This window comes from Pleurodeles waltl, chromosome 5 (assembly GCF_031143425.1).
Source record: "Pleurodeles waltl isolate 20211129_DDA chromosome 5, aPleWal1.hap1.20221129, whole genome shotgun sequence".
Classification (NCBI taxonomy): domain Eukaryota; kingdom Metazoa; phylum Chordata; class Amphibia; order Caudata; family Salamandridae; genus Pleurodeles; species Pleurodeles waltl.
The window spans coordinates 1,342,346,527-1,342,368,504 of record NC_090444.1 but is presented as its reverse complement, the minus strand read 5'-3'; the positions used below and the strand labels follow the sequence as shown (position 1 = coordinate 1,342,368,504).

The following is a 21,978-nucleotide window of genomic DNA, read 5'->3' as shown; positions in this document are numbered from 1 at the left end:
TGAGTATACTTCTGCATGAGAATCAAAGACAGCTTAAAAAGTGGCACATTCCTTTAAGGTTTTTGATGTTGCCACTGTACTATTGCCTTACACCTCCCCTACATATGTTTAAACACCACAACAGGAAACATCACACCTTGACCTGCCCATATTTTCGAAATAGTCACAATCCTTCCTACCTCAATATACTGCTTTTTGGCTCCTCTCTAATTTTCTGAAAATTATTTGTAAATGTTCACAAGTCCTTTTGTACCCAAGGTACATGCACATAAGCTCCTTAAGGTATTTCTCGAACCAGAATCACTTTAAAAAAAAAATCTTTTCACATTCAGAATCACTTACACTAACATTTATTTTTCAGTTACTCTTTTTTGACTTTTCAGGCTTGTCAGAAACCTCTGTTCATTCATCTCTGTACCTTGTCACGTTTTCCAAGCCTCTGATCACATTAAACAATTATCTTTGATTGTCTAAAAAAGCTGTAGACTTTTGTTTTTTCAAATAGCCTTTGCTCATTCTCATTCTAAAACGTTCACAAACTCTCTTTTTAGCTAAATCCACTTTTAAATCATCCAGGTTCTCATGTTTTTCATGTATATGAGCAAGTTTTCCTCCTTCTGTACTTAAAAATGCCAATTTATCTTCATTATATGTTGACATTTTATCACTGTGCGTTCCTCTTCGCACCATTTCATCCAAATACTCCAAGTTTAAAATATTAATTTCCACTAACTTCATATCACTTTGTGAAGAAGAACTTCTGTTTCTTCTCTCCTTACACTCGGCTCTCCTTCTCCCACTTCTCGCACAAGTCTCATAATACAGGGATGGTCATGTGTCAAGCAACAGATGATCCATGAACTTCATCTCTCCTTTAGAATTGCTCTTATTCTCACTCCCTGTCTCGTTTTTATTTCCTTTTCTTTTTATTTTTGTCTGAATCAGCAGCAATTGCAGGAAATACACCTGCAGTCCGTAACACATTTTCTTGCCACTCCCTCTTCCTTAAACACGATCTTCTATTCAGCCATTTCTTCACAGCCTTACCAATCTGACCTTTCAGGATTTTCTGATGTGATTTCTCCATGGCTATGTATTCCCATTTATTCAGTGTTTGAAACTTTGCAGGTGTTGGCTGCAGTCTTTGCTCAAACACTACATGCTTCAATTACTCAAGTTTCTTCACTTTCTCAGAAAATTGCAATTTTTATCATTTGCTGTAATTTTATGCCATTCTTCCAGACCAAAAACGTATGCAACCCATCATCTACGAGCATCTCTTGTGGAGCACTTCCAACAGAAGCCAGAAATTCTCCTCCATAGAGCGGTTTCTCAGGTTTTACCACAAGCGCACCCACTTTATACCAACCTTCAGAATGCCACTAAAATACACATAATCAATCACAATACAGTATCAAAACACAACATTAATATAATACGTAATATCAATCATTCAAAACACAAACAAGTTTTCTCTGCCAGAGGACACAGGATGGAAATCAAATTCATCAAAAAAAGGAAACTGCATGTTAAAAGCTCAACTGACATTTTCCTTTATCGATGAGAACAGGGATGTTGTCATCAAAAGAGGCAAGGACATATGACAATTGTTTATCTGCTGTGACAGGATTTAAAGAGAACAATGTTGAGAACACACATCATTGGGAACACAAGTGAGCTTTTTTGCTGGTGTCATGTTGCATTTAATTTGCAAAGGGCCAAATTTCCTATTCTTTCCTGCAATGTAGCAAGGCAACTTGATGTGTTTGTGAACGGTGGAGGGCAAAAATGCTCTATATTTACAAACAATGGAGCATTTTGCTCTCGCCTCATGGTCCTCTCAGTTTTTGTGAAACTTCAGTACATAATGGCTGTTAGAGATGTCACTTTCTGTCACAAGGAAAACAAGCATTTGCAATGCAGTGGGTCTCGCGTTTGCTCGAGGTAGAGCTATTAGCACTGTAAATTTCTAACTGGACTTTTCTTGCCACACAAACTGAAAATAAAAAGTAAAACAGTTGACATAAGCGAGCCAACTCAAAGTGCCCCCCTGAGCACAAAGAAAGAGAGACAAAAGGAAAAAGAACTCAACTTGCAGTGCAATTATCCTTATAACACAGTTGATGGCCAAGGCGGTAACAAAGTCGCCCTAAGGAGGGACAAACGTAAAGCAGTTACCAACGAAAACAATGGATTCTTGAAAGGGAAGCCCATGAGTAATTGTGATGAGCGTGAGGTGGGAGTGGTTAACAGCCCAGATACATACCAACATGTCAGAAAAAGCAGTGCTTGTGCACTGCTATGCTCCACCTTAAAACACAAACCGGGATTAGCACCAACAAATTACCACATAAAATGAGTAGAGGGTAAGATTTAATTTCTGAAGGACCAATAAGCTGTCATTTGTCTGAGTTGATGTATGTGTTTACTCAGCAGCACTCGCCAACCTGCAGATCACAGGCTTGAATCCTGGATGACTGCTCACTTGAGTGTCCTCATTTGTTGCAGCAACCCACGTCTAACTTGACACAGGATCCTATCATGTTAAAACAGCTCAGTGGCTTATGCAGCCGCTGTTAAGGGCATATAAAATGTGTAGCGGTAACAGTGAATTCCCGCAGGGCAAACCACCTATTATTCTTCTGAACCAGCTGTTATTCTTCTGAGGTTAATAAACCTAGTTCATCTGAGTTTGTAATACATCTAGTTTTAGGAATCAATATTAATGGTTTGTTGAGGGTTGCATGCATGACTCTTTCTTAGAATAATTATGCAGTACATTACCTGTGTATTGAGCATTCAGGACTATGCTATTTTACTAACTTTGGGGGATAAAAGAAAAGATGGATCGCTTTCCTATATACATTTCGCTAACAAGCAAGTAGTACCAATAGTTTTCTTTTTTTAGACACCTTCAAAGTGTATACCAACCACGTTTAAATCTGTGTATAAATGCAGTACCACAGGACGTCCCTAGATGTCCCTGTGAAGCTCCACGTGGACATCCAGTAACCACTTGTGGTACTGCATCTATGCGGTCAACGAAGAATCAAAATGTCAAGGGGAGGGCGGAATTCTTTAATTGTATTTACCTTTCTGTTGTTAGGTCTGTGCTCTCCCCCAAGGAACACTGACTTGGCACAGTCTCAGCCTCCACAGATCGTGGGTGTTCCCCGCTGGCTCCATCTCTGATGCACCTTAAAAATGCACGGACTGCTCTGCCTCATTGCTTCTGTCCTCTCCTCATCGTTGTCATGACTCACCTATAGCTGTTTGTTGATTGCTGTCGAGTCGAAGTATGAAAAATGTCAGATACTAGCAATGACGCGCATCACAGCTGCAGAGGAGTAAAACACGCCTACTGGAATATCGACCTACGAGTGACTGTCAAACAATTCTGGGATCGTGGAACACATGTTTCCAGGGTATGAAAGATACAGTTCCGGGGTGGTTTGGACGGTTTCTTGACAGGCGGTAGCCCGTAGTTCCATCTGTGATTGGTGAGCCTGGACACACCGGATGCCCAAATGCACTATAGGCAAATGGATGCAATACCAGTGGCTGTTACTAGATGTCCCTGTGGAGCTCCCTAGAGACACCTAGTAACGGATGGTGGAACTGCATCATCATCCTGCCTCATCGAAACGTTTGTACAGGTTTTGCAAATCATTTTAAGGATGCGTGAAACCGCCTCGCGTCAATGAGATGCAAGGTAGGAATTCCCGTTAAAAAAAATGACTCAAAAACCCGTGTGCCATATTTATCCACCCGGGCAAAAATGAGGCGCAGCTGGGATGCGGACCTGAATAATTACGCAAAGCCCGATTTGCGTCAAATTTTAACACCTGGTTCCGGGCAGGCATTAAAATAGGGCAAACACACCACTACTTAAGGAAAACTGACACAAGCAACATCATTTCTCAAGAAGGACGAAATTGAGGTGCTACTCATGCAGCATGCCAGACAACGCAGAGCAAAGGACCAACAGCAGCAGCTACCACCACGCCAACGTGGACCCCAAAGGTAACGCAGAAGGCAGGAGAGGGTCTTCAGGACCAGGACAACGCTCCAGGGCCTCAGAGAACAGGATATGATCCAGAGGTACTGGCTCAACTGTACTGCAGCTGCTGCGCCAAATTGAGCCACAGATAACAGCCAGCCTGCAGACATCACACAATATTTCACTGGTGACCAAGCTGCTAGCTGTCCTGCACATGTTGGCAAATGGCTCATTCCAAACAACTGGTGCCCTGGTTGCTGGGGTATCACAGCCCTCATTCTCTGCCTTCCTTCCCAAGGTCCTTGATGCCATCATCACCCTCACTCGCTGCCACATCCGCTTCCCCAACACACAGTAGAAGCAGCAGGAGACTAAACAGGGGTTTTACCAAATACATGGCTTCCTGCATGTGCTTTGTGCTATTGACTGCACCCATATCCGGATTGTACCACCTGCTGCAACGGAGCATCTATACAGGAACAGAAAGCACACCCACTCCACAAATGTCCAGGCCATAGTTGATCACCAGGGAATGTTTACAAACATCTTGGCCAAGTAGCCTGGGAGTGTACATGATTCCTTCATCTTTCGCCAAAGCACCATCAATCGGCACTTCCAGGGCGGACGATATGGCAATGGCCTTCTTGTCAGTAAGTCCATAAACCTAGCAATATACACACCGCACAGCAACCCTGCAGGACACATAATACATACATCACTACATTGACACGTGGGCAGGAAGACATTGAGGTGTGACCCAGGTAGTTATGTTGGACACCCTGACACAATGGGATACACACCTATGCGCAAATGACGGCTGCCAATAACAATAGATGTCAATCTAGAGCTACAAGGGACCAATGTCAAAGCACACAGTGACAATGACATGGCCTGCACTGGAAGTACAACTTGGAAGATGAACCATTTACTATTACATTAGGCCACATTGTCAATCCCACACCCTCTCAAGCAATAAGTACTGTGAAAGGGGTGTGCAATGTGTGTTTCTGCAGGTCAAACACCATGAGACACATAGTATGATGATGCTGACTCACATGTAGGTGACATGGAAATACTGAGGCAGTCCCAACATCATACATCACTCCTAGGGTGATGTTGCCAGCTAGCAATAAGGAAGTTGACTGTGCTATGAACATATATTGATGTGCCACTAATTCAAACTGCACACTGCTGTACACACTGAAAGAGCCAATTCTCCATCCAAATAACAGATGTACAGGGAGATTGCCCTTCCTGCACAGATTAATCCACCTCCAGAAGGCAGTTAGCCAGGTTACCTGGAGCAAGTTCGGTAGTGTAGGTGCACGATTGCACATGAGCCACTGGCAGAGGGAACCACAAAGGTCTACATAGAACCAAGTCACACATGGGACAATTGCACATTGTCAATACTGAACACCTCTGTGCTGCCAACTTAGGGAGATGTGTTGGGTACTGTCACAAAGACTAATCAAAGGGCCTCACTTCTGGTTTTCATCGGCAATGACATATGTCTAAGTGGATGGGATGTTCAGGCCATGTAGTGCAACCATGTCACCACCACATTGGAATCTATTGTGTGTGTGGAAGTATCATGTCCCCTCCAGTGAAAGCACACTAAAACATGTAGCTCACTACACAACGCATGGGAGATACACACTGAACTGCAGTTTGGAAACTAAACCATAGATATCAGGTCAATGAGCCAAACACAAGTTGTCAAGTCAAACAACCCAATGCAGAAAGAACCTCACAGAAGCCCAGGATCTCACACAATGCCACAAACACATATGAGTCACAGACGACACAAGATATCAACTGCCATGCTACATGGCATTCCTGGTGCAAGGACTAACAAAATACTTACTCCTATCTTCTTTTTCAGCTGATCCGGGTTACGGGACCAAGCCATGGATGATGACCCCATTCCCCAACCCAAGTACAGCAGCAGAGTGTGCCCCTAATGAGGCACATTGGAGGACAGGCACCATTGTTGAACGTACCTTTGGCATCCTGAAGTCCAGATTCAGGTGCCTGGACATCACCGGAGGCAGCCTCCTATATTCCCCAGAAATGGTCTGCAAGATCATATTGACTTGTGCCGTCCTGCTCAACATTTGTGTTAGGAGGAACATCCCCATATATGAATCTGAACAAGTACTGCCTGAGGAGGAGGAGGAGGAGGATGGTGTCAGGGAAAAATGCGGTGGAACATCCAAACATAGCTGCAGGAATGCGTCGCAGACAGCAGATAGTTCACAACTTTTTTCAACAATAGTAACTATAAACACATTGTTACGATATGTAATTAAACACCTCACTTTAACACTCAATCCTGCTCTGGGTACTTATTTATGCATCACATGTTCTTTAGGAATGTGAGTATTACCTCAGGGAGTATGTCACCAAGACAAATCTGACTACTTCTGATGCAACATCACATGTGATACATATGATTATACCGCAAACATCACACACAGTTTAAAAAAAAAAACATTTTCAATTTCACAAATGAAGGGTGAAATCATAGGACCACAGCATATTACAGGCATCCACGTTGCCAACATGGTCTACTGTAGCACATGACACACAACTATGACATCTTCAATCATAAGGTAAATAAGCGCATCATACATGAGGCAGTGGATGTGAAATATCATTGGTAACAGAAATGTATGAACAGACCCCTGACATTAGTAAGTGTGACATTTGCTATCTCTGTAGAGAGGTGCATAAATCCTGAAACTGTATAGCATGAGTGTCCCATGTATGACAAGCAGTGGTCACAACACATGCCTTGCGCAGTCCAACCCTGGTAATAAGTCCTGCCACTGCCATGTGTTAAGTCTCCGCCCTCCCCTTCTCTAGTGGGTGATGTAAATGGACTATCTGTACCCTGGGAATCATCATTGACACTCACCCAGGCTCCCATTCTGACTCCTGTTTGCTTCCCTTTTCTATATGGCATGCTATAGAACAACTACATTAGCCTGCATGGACTTCAGGTCCCATAATGCACTGCCTGGTAGTCGGTAAGACCTGTAATCTTCTGTCCATAGCTTCCTATGGGAAAAGTCTGGTTTTCCCCTTAAACTGGATTCTCTCCTCCAGGACTTGTGAAAGACTGAAGCTGCACACACCTGTGAGCTCTCTCGTGCAGCCCAGCCATGTGACTCTGCCCTGGCCTTGCTGCTGCCTGGAACTGCTCAGAAGCTGCCATTCCCTGAAGCTCCTCGTCATGCATTTGAGTACAGTCAGTTCATTTGTGTACCAGAGCCCTTGTTAGATTGTGTTACAGTCCTGATTGCGCCAGAAACTGCTCTCTGTTTACACAGTGCTGTTCCTGCTTGTTCCAGTCAGACTCTGCTCCGTTTTTCAGCCTTGTTCATGTTGCTTTCTGACAGAGCCTGCTTCCTGTTAGCCAGACCTGTTCCAGTCTTTGCATCAACCAGAGCCTGGTCCCTGAGTCTGCATTTGCCACCTAGTTGGTTCCCGTTCCCTCTGTTTCCTCTGAGGGTTTTGTGTCGGGTAAGTGTACTGTCAGTCCTCAGCTGAATAGAATTTTTTAATTTTGTATTTGTTCTGGCACCTGGTTTCCAGGAGGCTAATCCAGCCCCTAGCCTTTGTCTAGTTTTGCATGTATTCAATAGTGCCTAATAGTGACAGTGTGCTATGGCTGTATTCCTGGATTTGTTACTGTGTTTCCAGCCCGAGAAACAAGGGTTAGTCTTGTGTATGTAAGGACAATCCATGTTTGTGCCCTGAGGGTCCAGACACAGATTCACTTCTGCCGCCACCTTTCGATGGGGCCCGCGTGGTGACTAGCTGAGATTAATACGCACAGAGCACTGACGTTCCCTGTTGCTGTGGGAATTTCTGAGCCCTACCCTGTGTACAAACGTAGTGATGAGCCCTGCGTGTTGGTCCATTACTGACCCGTTACATATTTGTCAACACTAAGGTTGCTCTGTATTTACTCTTCTGTATTATCTGCTGTACCATTGCTGCCCTATACCCTTGTATGCCTTTAGCTGATCTTTTGCTTTAGGACAAATCTGCCTTGAAAGATACTCTGTGAACTCAAGGTTGCCCAAACAGACTCCTGACTAGACCTGCACGAAACCGTAAAACCATGGAGCCCAATACTGACACAGGGTACACATGCCCACACACTTGAACTGGACACTTTGTGCAATGGACCTCTGAAAATATGTGAGCACATGCAGCCAGGGCTGCAGGTCCACCAGAGCCACAGGATGAACATAGGTAATTTACCATAGTCAAAGTGACGTGTACATAACAATTTTATGATTGGAATTGAGGCTCTGTGTCGCAAACACTGTACCTACCAAACATGTACAAATGCCCGACATATCAGTAGTTTACACACAAGTCACCATGAAGCCGTAGCCAACAATTAACAACATGTGAGGGGTAACATATCTGACATAGCCTTCATCAGCCATCCTCAATCTTCCCTGTGTATTGTTTGTCGTTGGAAATGTAATGTCCCCAAAGTCAAACAACTACACACAGCAAATGAGTTGACACATATTACAAACACATATCATGACTGTTGTGCATCATTGATTGCCATCCGATGTTGATAACCATTTGTAACCGATTCATACATGAACATTACACCATCAGAGGCAAACATATAGTTGTAACAGTCAATTCACACACAAAACACACAGGTCATGATTTATAATTTTGTAGTGCTGCCTTGCCGCCATTTATTGATGCAAAATCACACAAACTTACAAATTCCATTCAAATTTCCTAATTTTGCGCTGCTTTTGCGTCGAAAAAAAACAGAAATCCATGCAGATATCCATAAAAATAGTAGTTTCCCAGTAATGCATGGTACACATGTAGGTTATGCGTCGAATATACTCACGCAAACTAACTATGCGTCAAAATAATACATGGAAGACGGAAAATGGGGCGCAAAGGGGACAGGAAGTGATGTAATAGGAAATCCTGTTTACAGACATGGTGCAGTCTGTGATTTTTCTGGACTGTGTGGATGTGTGTTGGTGTTGCTCTTGTGGATTGTTTATATTGTATCTTGTGTGGTCTATCTTTTGGTGTATCCTTAATGTATATTGTACCTGTGTAAGTGTTTTTGTGTATTTTATTGTTGTCTGAATTGTATTTGTACTGTCAGCTGTCTGTTTGGGGGTTAGATTCATCGGGATCTGTCATTTGGGTTTGTAAGATTCCTTTTTTCAAATGTATTTTACTTTATTTTTCATTTTCTTGTTGAAATACCATACTGTTCCACGTCCGCGCGAGGCTGATCTGCGTGGGTGAGGAGCAGCTTGGAGCATTTGTGTGGCTAGTGTGCCACTTTCTTCCAATGATGTTGAGGGCAGGGGGCTGTGTGATACAGGGAGGCAAGGCGGCTGTGTTGGATGAAGGTGCTCTTCCACCTGAAACGAGTCTTCAACACCTCTCGGAACGAGCACCAGCTGAAGCATTGCTGGGCTGCTCCGGTCGCACGAGAATAGGACCTACTGGACCACCTGGGTGTGGTGATCGGTGGCCCTGTTGGTGAGTATCACATTGGAAAATGTGTACAGTAGAATGCTCCTGAGTGACAGTAGCAGATGTCTTGACGTGCTGCATGCAATGTTTGTGGTCACATGGAATGCAAGTTGAACCAACTGTTAGTGTACCAGTACTGAGATGTATTACACATGTTTATACATGTTAACAATGCAGTCCATAGTTTCGTTGAGCCATGTCCGACTATTATTCAGGGACATATGTAGCAAGCTATTTATAACTTTCACAAACGGCATAGTTTACTGAATTTTTGTGTTTACGTCAGGACAAATATTCAAATGCACAACCCAAAATTTGCCATGCTGCTATCACATTGCACAATCACAAAACAGGGTTTTCTAGTGGCATTTAGGAACAGGTGTTCCTATCCTATTATCGAGTCACAGACGGCTATTTGTTTTTTTCTTGGGCACAAATACTGGCACTAAGCAATTGCAGTTACCATCCGTTTCAAGTTGGTGCTAACCCATTTGCAAAAGGGGAGGGGGTCTCCATCGGATCCCTTCCTCTTTGTGAATGCACGGCCAAAACATTTTCTGAGCAGGAAGTTGTGCCACGGACCACTGACTGCTTCCAAAAATGTTTTTCAGTAATAAAATAGATTTTTAAAACACTTTCTGCTCACCCCTGCTGAAATAAGACTGCAATTAAACAAATATTTACATCACAATATGAAAGCAGTCACAGACATGGTAGTCTGTTGAGTCCAGCAGGCCAGCATCCCAAGGGGTTTGCAAAATGAGGCCTACCTCATCATTATTCAAGTGGTAGGTCATTTGCTACCCCATTTTTGAATTGCAAACACTGTAATTTTGAGTGTTATACCTCTGATCATCCAACTTGCTAATTGCTAGTTGCTAAGTCTCGCAATGTGTGAATCACAAAACCTGATATAGGTACATTTGGCCCCGAGTGACACATTTCAGGTGCAATGACTACACCTCTTCCCATGCAGTCTGTCAATTATGATCAGCTAAGACACTGTCAGCATACCATATTTCACAGTTCTAGGACAGCAATGTGGTCTATCCATGTTTAGCGCTACATTGTCATCATTACACACACACATGATCCTTGCCATTGTGTTGGCAAAGGGGGCATACCCGACTTAGGGGACACTGCCAATGGGGCATTTGTTACCTACATACAACTGTGCCACATCTGTCATGGACCACTGAATGCATGATAATTGAAGACTGAAAATTGAGCCATATGTCCATCACACAGTAACTCAGTGTCCCTTGATGTACAAGTCACAATACCTGAGTCACTTGTATTGCAGTGCACCAGGGAAGTGCCATTGAAATTTTCACCCAAATACAAATCATGCCATGGAGTACCATCTGAAATGGATTAGCCACATATGGTTGAGGTAGGGTTTAGCACCACATGGTTGTTAGGCCCAGTGCATGTGTGCAGATGTGTGGCTATCACTCACTGGAGTGTCAGTGTCAATGTGAGTTTGCAGTGGTATGTCTGTTGTACTGTCTGCAAGCAGGATCACTAGCTCACTCATGTAAAATGTTACACTGTGATATGTTGTCCATGTGTATGTACAGTGATCTGACATTGAGCATATATCTTCTTTCCATTTCTTACAGGTAAACCGGCCCCCTATACCATCGGGGAAGTGGCTCGATTTGAGGATCCAGACATATCCAGTAAGTGTGAAAATGTCTGTCCTGTGTAGTGACTGCAGCTGTTGTTTGATTGACTCTTGTGTGTTGGACTCATTGCAAGATATGATGAGCTGGCACGTGATCTAATATATGACTTGACTGGAGGTTGACATAGTGTTCCATGTGAGGGTTAGACATTCACAGGCAGAAAGTCATATCTTGGGATTCTTGAGCTGCACAATAGGCAGCAGCATGTGAACAAGGTGATTGGTAGCCACATGTAGGCCCACATTCGATTTGGAGGTGGTCCAGTGTCAGAATATTGACAGCAAGTCATACCCTCATTTACATAAGACAGTGATGCATCAGTTTTCCACATAAAATTGTGCATTCCTGTATTGTAATGTACATGTAGGACTGTATGGGTGACTGTCCCCAGCATCTAGCCCCAAATGTTGTACTCCATTTACGTGGCACTTATGTGGTATGTTATAGGAGTGCATGCAGGTCAAGGCCAGATGTGTGCTTGCATCAATGTGGGTGATTTAGGAAATGTGTTGGCAGATCAGATGTTGATGGCTGTCTACAAATGGAAACATGAATGTAGATGTGATTGACCAATGGATACCTCACTCATAGTTGGCATGCCTCCTCACATGTGTTCCACTCACTAAAAAGATGTACAGCTGGCCATGGCTTTGTGGTTGTCCTTGATGGTTGTGATGATGTATTGCATGCCCATCCCCCATGAGGCACAGTGGTAGGGGGAGAACATATATGTAGGTAGGTGTGATGGTCACAGTGACAGACCTCTAATTCAAGCATGCATGTGTCCCAAACAACACAATGACCCCTTATGATTAGCAACCGCATACCATCCTGCCAATTACATATACAAATCACAGGTCTTGTGTGCCTTGAAGTTGATCCAGATAATAGGGATTAGTCAGCCTGACCCAAGTTAAGTACTTGCTGCATTTGCATTGTGACACATTGCACTACATAAATACACAGATCACTTTATTTGGTACACACCTTGTTGTGCTTTGCTGTGCTGTTAAATACTTGATGGGTAGGCTGCGTTGTCATGTCATTCCTCAGGGGCAATGTATCATCTGTACTGTGATTTGGACTGCATGTGCAATTTGAGGGAGAGTGTTAGATTATCATCTGTACATGCATCACACAATGATGACACTAATGGTTGCCTGTCTCATTTTTACAGCTGCCAACATGAATGCCGCTGAGATAAGGAAGTTCCAGAGGCGGGCAGTGAGATACAGGCATATCCTGGATGTAGAGTCTGGCTTTAGAATGATGGCAAGACGCTTTTTTCAGGAGAGAGCCACAGGAGCATTGCGGGCTTTCAGCCAAGGCGGCCCAGCATTGGCCACAACAGGTGTCGCCACCACTACGACTACAGGCAGTGGCACAGTGGCCACAAGTATATCAGCCCCATCTGCTGCACCCTCAACCTCAGGAGCTACAGCCACAACACCTGCTGCACCTTAACTTCCAGCACTCTCGACCATGGCACCTGCAGTAGCGACAACATCAGGGATACAGACCACCACAGCAGCTGCTTTGGGCATGGCCGCAATCAGGCAGCTACCGAGGGACATTAGAAAGGTCCTGAGGAAAATTTACACTGTCCAGTGGGACGTGGATCGGAATAGCCGTAGGCTAAAATCTATTAAGAAAACTCTCAAGAGGGCAAACCTCTGAACTGCTGCATTGCCTCACCCCTAATTCCGTTCCCTCCCTCCTCTTTCCTTATCCTGTTTATTAGTGGGTTTAGTGATAGGTTGGAGTAGGCTAAGAGTTTAGATAGGATAAGTAGGTTGGGGGGTAGGGGAAGTATTATTAAATGTTAGTTTGTGGGTGAGTGGGTGGGGGATAATGTTGGGTCTTTTGTGTATTCTGAAAAAAAAATATTTATAAAAATTGTAAACAAATTTTTTTTTTTATTATTAGTTATTATCTGTTTAGGTTAGTATATGTTGTCCTAAAAGTGTCCCGTCATATAAGTGGGGTGGGGGGTAAATGTTTAGAGAGTGTTTAGTTAAGTGTGGCAAGTAAGTTTAGCATAGGGTAGTTAGGGCCAGTGGTGGGTAATGTATAGTTAGGATAGGTTAGGTTAGTATAGGTCTGTGACATAGTTTTAAGTTCTCTTTTATACAGTTATTAAAGTTTTAGGTACTCTTTTACGGCATGTGTCATATGCTTGGGGATCTGGGTCTTTGCATGAGTGTACAGTGCCAAATTTGTGTTGGCCTGTGTATTTCGACCTACTTCCACATCCCACTCTTGACATGTTAATTCCCACTTCCAACCATGCTGTCACATTGGCAGCTACAACAAAGCTACATCTCTATGCATCTGCCATCCATTGTACCCACCACTCAAGTGAACCACTATGGTTCCCATGTACTGGACGGGTAGGTGTGATTTTAAAGCTCTCATCCTTTGGGTCCTGTGTTGGAATCTTGGGCACTGTGGGACGTCTGCCTCCAGCCTGATGTTCATGTGAATACTGGTAAACTGAGTAGTGTCAATTTCTGATGAGGTTAAGTATACAAAATTCACACCTATGGGTTTTAATTGTACTCCCAGCTGACGTTATTGGCCAAACACTTTTACACAGCCATTCCTGCTGTATGTTGTGGGTGTGGCATGTATGTTTTGAGTCAAATGTCACATACACGATGATTGTCTTGTAGGGGATGTGGCTAGCATTGAGTTTAATCTTATAGATCAGTGGTTCCCAACCTTTTGACTTCTGCGGACCCCCATTACTGGAGCCCGGGGACCCCCACTGAATCATTATTGGAACACAGGGACCCCCAAGGAGTCATTACTGATAGCTGGGACCTAATATTATTAAATTTTTTAAGCAGCCACGGACCCCCTGAGGAGGCTTCGCGGACCCCCAGGGGTCCCCGGCCCACAGGTTGGGAACCACTGTTGTAGATACCTTGGGCCTGATGGATACTATTTTTACACAGCATTCGCCTCATTTTTAAACCCAACAGCAGCACAAACTTACAAATTACAATGATATTTTTTAAGTTTGTGCTGCTTTTACTTCAGAAATGAGCCATAGGCAAGACAGATGATTTCAAAATCCTGACCCTTGTGCATAAATCTTTTGGCACTCTAGTATTGACACTCTGTGACCATTAACATGTTATATGCATCACAAATCTCCAGCAAAGTAGATGTGTCACATTACACAGAGACAAAGTGGTTGTGTAGGTGCTGTTTATTTTAAAGAGCTGTAGTGCAATATTGACATAGTACAGTTTTGTGAGCCCATTAGTGTAAAGCATTCTACTGTGACACAACACAAGTGCAAGGTTGAGGGACATGTCATTTGACATGCTGAGATGAAGTGTCATTCAGTGCAGAGGAACATGAATTGCCAATTGAGTAGTGAGAGACAATTGTAGTTCATAGTGGTAAGGTTAACAGTGTGTGGGTGAAGAGTGCATGTCACCAACTGTAGCAACACTGACAAGTTGTCAAGCACACGACGAAAGGAAAAACAGTGCCCATGTGACGTGGGCTGGTGCTACCAGGTACTCTTACGGGTGAAGGTGATCTGTTCCACATCTTCATCCTCTGATGTGTCATCTCCTCTGTCCTTGATGGGGGTGGTGGTGGTGGTGGTGGGTTTGAGGGGGCAACCACACTTCAGTGGTTGGAGAAGTGGACATCAAATTCCCAGCAGCTGCCATCTGTGTAACTAGATATGGCATAACTGCAGCAAGGAGGAGCTGCTGATTAGTGAGTATGGCATCAACATCCCTGTGGTAGGCAGCCATGTCTGCCCTGAGGAAGAAGTCCAGCTTGTTGTCATGCATGCAGCTGCAAGATTGTGAGGGCAGGTGTTGTTGCAACTCCCTCATATCAGTGGTGAGGTCCCTCACATACTGTTGGACTCCTTGCAGTTGTAATTTGGTGAGTTGTATGGCTGCTGACTGTTCTGCGGATGTCATCATGCACTTGTGCATCCCCTCAAGGATGGATACCATAGTTTGCGTCCCCACCAGCACCTCCGTGGCCAGCTCCCGCTGTACTCCCACAACTGTCCTCTCAAAGGTGGCCCCAGTGTCATTAGAGTCCTAAGCTGTGTGTGAGATGGCAGGTTATACAATTAGGGTGGTGGGTGGGTCCTGTGCCATGGCTGCTACATGTGTGCTCCTCCTTACGAGTAGAGGTGGTGTCTGGAGGGTTCCCAGGACATCTTGGAGGGTTTCCTGGCTGATGGCTGTCAGCTGGTCATCCATGTCATCAGGGTAGTCCAGGACAGGCAGATCCACAGGAGAGCCATCGCCCTCTGCAATGAGATATTGTACAATTAGTGTGTCTGTGTTGTGGCAGTTATAATGTTATGTCACTGACTTCCTATTGATGGTACATTGTAATCTTGGTTCCCATGCATTGTTCCTGTCATTAATATGTGCAGTCTCTCAGGCCTATGCCCCACCTGCATGTCACATGTAGTGTGGGCAGTTTGGGGATTTGTCTGCGTCATATCTTCTAGGTGTGGTTTCTGTCCAAATTTTGGCTTGCCACCTTCTTGTCTTCGTCAACCCTCCCTCTGCTACCATTATCATGGTGAGGCCTTGCAATGCTTGTTCGTGTGCTGATGCCACATGCAACACACATAAAAATTTGGCCCTGTCACAGTCTATCATTTTTCACATACACCTATAAGGTGCTCAGACCTAGCATCATACCATGTATTGCATTTCCATGAAACAATACAGGTGTCACCATTGGTAGTTTCTCATGTTGATGTTTGAGTATGTGTGCTAGGTTGCATTGCACTGATGGGCCATGGCAGAGTTCCATTTCCTCTTACGACTGTGCTAGTGTGTTTTCCTACCTACACACATATGTCCTCCCCCTCAATGCAGTTGTCTTTGTACTATGAAACCTGAGATGCATGGTGGCATTGCAGCTATTGTCACAAAGTCGCCAGGGTAGACCCTGGAATGTGCAGCATGGGTGTGAGATTACTGCTGAGTACTTCATAATGTATGTAAAAGTGCCTGATGTTTATTGGGTCTATGGATATGAGCAGTTGACAGGAGTTGCACTTGGATAGGGATTGATAGGGATTGATCACACAATCATACTAATCCCTCATTTTGGGTGAGTTTGTGCCACGGGCACCTAACTGCCATTTCCTATTTGACCAGCACACACAGCACAGTTTGTAGTGGCAAGTGTTGTCAATGGTAAATGTGTCTTGAGCCAATGGCCTGAGACAGGGCTTTGTCCCCAAGCTTACATTCTGACAATACCAGCTGCCCTGTGACAGCAGCCCAGTTTTATGTTTTTCCCTACCCTCCTGGTCTTATTCGCATTTCCAGCAGCCGTGGCATGGCGGTGTACCCCCATGCAAAGGTTGTTGGTGTTGTGCTGTGCCCCTGGATGTCCCTGCACAGCCCATGCACCCGTGCTGTGCCCCTGTGCCCTTTCTACTGCCTGATTTTCAGGACTGACATGCATTGTGTAGTAGGTATGTGCCTCCCCTTTCTTGCACTTGACATTTAAGCATTTTTGTCCCCAATGCAACCTACCCTGCTTATGTGTTGTTTACTGGAAGTCTGCGCTGTCCTGCGATTCCTGTGAAGATCTCCTCCGGGATGACGGCTGCAACCATCTCCTCCATCTTGTTCAGGTCCTCCTGCAGTGCTGGACTCCCACCTCTGGTCTGCAGTGCTGCCTTCCTATTCCTTGCCGTTTTCTCCTTTGTCCTGCGCTTGCAGTCATGCCAGCGTTTCTTACATTTGGTGACAGTTCTCCTGACCTCTGCCACACTGTTTATCTTGTCCACAATTTGTTGCCAAATTGCCTCTCTCCTCCCAACTGGCAATTCGGAGGTGATGAATAATTGATGCTGGTGCTCTGTCACCTCTCTGACCAGAATTTCATGCTCCTCTGCACTGAAGCAAGACTTCCTCTTCTTGTCTCTCCCCTGTGTCTTGTCTGTGTCCTCCTGGCTGGTTCCTGGTAGACTGAGGGCTCCCTGGGGTCTCTCCTGGCTTCTGGGATCCATTTTGGAGCTCCTTAGCACTATTTGCTTCCTCTGCATCGCTTTTTGACGCTATTGCAGTGAAAAATGGCGCATATGCGTTTTGCGACGTTCTCCATGTTGCAAACCGGATTAGAGTCATTTTTCCTGCATTAACGTCATTTTGCCTTATGACGAGGTGCAATGGTTAGCGTAAAAAAAAAAATGGCCCTAACCTGTTCTTAGCACTACCGTGTGTCAAAGTATAAATTAGACGTAAGGGTGGCGTTAACAAATGGCGTTAGCCAGCGGTAAAATATGTGACGGAAAACTGCGTTAGCGTATTTTTGCGTCAAAAAGTATAAATCTGGCCCCTGGTTGTTTACATTATTTCGTTTCGTATACCTGCCAACATTTAACAGCCGTAAAGTGGGAGATTTCGAAAGAAACAGGGAAATACACTTTCTCTATTGACGTACATTGAAATTGAGGAGAATTTAGACAGGGGACAGGTAAATTAAAGCAATTTTAGGACAACAAAAATCTGGAGTCTGTTGGCAGGTATGCAATACAAGCCAACATTTAAGAACTGTAGGAGATTTTGAAAAAATAATCTGGGTAATTTATTTTCCCCGTTTAATTATATTGGATCAGATGCAATTTCAGGCTTGAGACTCTGGTTTGCCGCCATGCATGTGTATGCATTTGTACATTCTTTCAGAGAAGTTTGGAGGAGAGTGACCATTGGATTATTAGCAGCAAGCTCAAATATGCGAAGGTTTCGAAACAGATAAGAGAGAGAAACAAAAATAATATTGTTACCTTTAATTGAAATGCAGGTGGTTCTGAGTGGGCAAAATGTAAAAAAGATCAATTTCTGGTTTTAAAAATCAGGGCCCAGATTTAAAAAGATATTACGCTGGGTTTGCGATAGGATTAAAAATCTAGGTTGCTATTTACCTACTAATTAATGAAAATGTCTATTTGCTTTGGTTTGTAAACAAAAGCAATACAACACAGCACAATGCACTGCCTTCCCTTACTTTGCCTCCAGAAGGCACTACATGGGCATTGCACAGAATTTCAAAACATCCACCCATGCATTTTGACTCAAATCCATATGTAAAAAGACGAAGACATGGATTTGTACGAAAATCCTGTAACTCTCTGTGGCTGACATAATGAGGACAAATATTTTTCTTTTTTTTCTCTTTTCGCGTGTGCTGCATTCTGCAGAACAAATACAAAGAAGAAATTTCAGCATAGTTTTTGTGCCGGAAGGCATGCATCTCTTCCTGCACAATAGCTATACTGCCCACAATGCAGACACCCTTGCACTATGGCATACGGATGCCTGAGCTGGCCTTGGCTGCAGGAAGTGGGGGGGGAGAGCATTAATGCAGCACTTCTTTGTAGATATGGCATAGTTTGGCTGTCTCCAGTCGAGATAAAACAGTACGCATCAACTTTGCTTGCTGCCTTGCATCAAAACATTGTAAATATGGGCCCATGAGTCTCCCATCTGAATCAAGAGAGCTGACATATGAAGGAAGCTGGGTTCCGGTGGCAGTAATCCTCTCCCCACTTTCTGCCTCTTTTTTCTGATGCAGCTTTGAAGTGCACTGGGTTCCTGGTAGCCAGGTCCCCATCGCCAGTGTTTCTTCCACATAACAAGACCCCTGATGACTTAATTCCCAAGTGGCCAGGCCCTTTGGCACCTCTTTAAGTTCCTAGTAAATAGTACCTCTGGTACCTGGGGCATGGCTACTGAAGAGGGGCCCTAAGACATGCAGGACAACTTGTGCCACTCTAAGGAACCCAGCACCAAATTCATGCAGACTACCACTGCAGGCTGCGTGACAAGGTGCTCCCTAAAAGTGAAAAGGCAACATGGCATACAATCTGTGTACCACATGTAATATTTAAAAGTCACCTTTACAGCAGGCCTTACAGCCCTAAGGCAGGGTGCATTATATTACATTTGTGGGCATATCTGCAAGAGCACATATGCCACTGCTATTTCTTTGTCGATTCTTAGACATAGTAAGTGAACAGGGAAGTCATTTTAAATAAATATGCTGGACAATGGTCAATACGAGTTCCCTAGCTACATGATGGCTTCACTGAAATTAGTGATGTTTAGTATCACACATCTCATATTAATAAACCATCACTGATTCCAGTGAGGGATTTATTAATACATACACTGGGAGAATACTTCAGAGGTGCCACCTGAAAACCTACCAACTGCTGGTGAGCTCACTGACCAGTTCTAGCGCGTTTGCCACCAACAAACAAGGATCTGACCTTCAAGGGTGAACTTCTCTGCTCTCTAGAGGGCAGAAACAAAACCTTCTCTGGCCAGGGTGTTAAAACCCCCCTCGCCCCATCGGGATGACCCACAAATTTGCATTGCAAGTAGTGAGCTTCAAAGAAGCTCACTGCCTTTGTTATGTAGAACTGCCTTTCTTCAGAGGAAGATGCCAACTTCCCCTGCCACAGGGCCCATCTGGCACCTAGACAGGCAGGAAAATTAGCTACACAGCAGGTGTTTTGCCCTTCCAGGCTGGACACACCCCTAGGGTGACCAGCCTGAAGTGGACACAACCTTGGAAATTCTACCATCTTGTGTGTGGTGGAATTTAGGAACTATGTACAGGGTGATGCCCACTGCCCACAGGAAGCGGTCATCTAGGGGGTGTAGTTATCCCAAGGGTAAAAAGCCCATTCGCTACTACCCTTCACTGCCCTTAACACCCCCTAAATTGAGTATTTCGGGGACCCCCTGATACCAGGAAAACAGATCTTCACTGGACACAAAAGAAGGAGTGGAAATGAAGCCTGCTGACCTTGAGAACAGAGAAGCACGACTGACTTGGTGCCAACCTTGCAGGCCTGCCTGCTGCACTTGACCCTTGAGAAGTAACTGACCTGTCCTGCCACTGCAGCCTCCAAGAAACTGGGAGAGCTGCCAGTGCTTTGCAAATCACCAAGAAGAACTCCCTTGGAGTAGAGGAGCTACTCCCCTGCATCTGCAGGCACCCAGGAAAGAACTGTGAGGACTGGGACCGCCAAAAACCCAACATCAGACATCACCAATCAATCATTATACTTGTAAAGCGCGGCTAGTCACCTTCTAGGGTCTTAAGGCGCGGGGGTGGGGGCAGAAAGTGAGAGGTCGTTGATGAACAGGGAAATAGGTGAAGAGAGCAGAGGAGATCAGGTATAGGTCTTTTCTGTAATGCGGTAGAGTGAGAGATCTTCTGAGGTGGATGGGAGGGGAGTTCCAGCTCTTGGTAGAGTGGTGGCAGAAGGATCTTCCTCCAGCTGAGGCACTCCGGATGCGTGGGACGGTGGTGAGGGCGAGGTCGGCGGAGCTGGCTGGTGGGCGTGTAGAAGTGGACTCTGTGGTTGAGGTATTCTAGTCCGGCGTTATGGAGGGCTTTGTAGGTGTGCGTGAGGAGCTTGAATGTAATTCTCTTGTCTATTGGGAGCCAATGCAGGTCTCTCAGAGGGGCAGAGGTGTGGGTGTGTATGGGGGTTTTCTTGATGAGATGGGCGGAGGCGTTCTGGATGCATTGCAGTCTTTTCCATACCTTGATGGTGGTTCCGGTGTAGAGTGCGTTGCCATAGTCTGGGCGGCTGCTGACAAGGGCCTGGGTGACTGTTCTTTTGGATTCGGTTGGGATCCATGTGAAGATCTTCTGGAGCATGAGCATGGTGTTGAAGCAGGAGGAGGAGACTGCGCTGACGAAGGTTTATTAAGAGTGCTGAGTCCAGGATGAAGCTTAGGTTGCGGGCGTGGTCGTGGGGCCGGAGCGCTTCCGAGGACAGTGGACCACCAGGAGATGACCCAGGCTTAGAGGTTGCCGAAGACGAGGACTTCTGTTTTTTCGGTATTAAGTTCAGGCAGCTCTCCTTCATCCAGGCGCCGACTGCCCTCATTCCGTTGTGGAAGTTGGCTTTGGCTGTGTGCGGGTCGTTGCAGAGGGAGATGATTAGCTGAGTCTCGTCAGCATATGAGACAATGTTGAGTGTGTGGTGTCTGACGATGGTGGCTAAGGGGGCCACGTAGAGGTTGAAGAGAGTGGGGCTCAGAGAGGAGCCTTGCGGGACGCCGCAGATGATCTTGGTGGCCTCTGAGTTGAAGGGAGGGAGTCGGATTTTTGGGGTCCTGTCAGAGAGAAAAGAAGTGATCCATTCTAGTGCCTCGTCTCGGATGCCGGCGTCATGGAGAACAGTCCGTAGAGTGTGGTGGGAGATGGTGTCCAAGGCAGTGCAAAGGTCGAGGAGGATGAGGGCCGCGGCCTCACCCCTGTCTAGGAGAATGCGAGTTGTCGTCTGTGGCAGTTAGGAGGGCGGTCTCAGTGCTGTGGTTCCTCCAGAAGCCTGACTGTGAGGGGTCCAGGATGTTGTTGAGTTCGATGTGTTTGGTGAGTTTTCTGTTGACAGCCTTTTCACTGACTTTAGCTGGGAAGCAGAGTAGAGAGATGGGCCGTAAGTTCTTGAGGTCGTCTGGGTCTGAGGTGGGTTTCTTCAGTAAGGGCTTGATTTCGGCATGTTTCCAGATTTCTGGGAAGGTGGCTGTTTCGAAGGAGCGGTTGATGATGTGCTAGAGTTTGGGTGCGATAGTGCTGCTTGCTTTGTTGAAGGTGTGGTGGGGACAGGGATCAGAGAGAGAGCCGGAGTGGATGGAGTTCATGATGTTGAGGGAAATGTTGGCCTAGCAGAGTAGGTGGTGAGGTTTGGAGGAGCTTAGGTGG

General features: G+C 45.2%; 1 long non-coding RNA gene across 2 annotated transcripts in view; it reads right to left on the bottom strand.

The window, feature by feature from the left end:
* Positions 1 to 21,978, bottom strand: part of LOC138296460 (uncharacterized) — a 141,843-nt gene that overhangs the window by 66,543 nt on the left and 53,322 nt on the right. Inside the window, exon 1 of one of the 2 annotated variants that reach the window (XR_011203836.1) lies at positions 3,093 to 3,385. The exons of the other annotated variant lie outside the window; for it this stretch is intronic. This is a non-coding gene — a long non-coding RNA (uncharacterized lncRNA). Of the gene's footprint in view, positions 1 to 3,092; positions 3,386 to 21,978 lie in introns of those variants that run through there. 2 annotated transcript variants of the gene reach the window in all.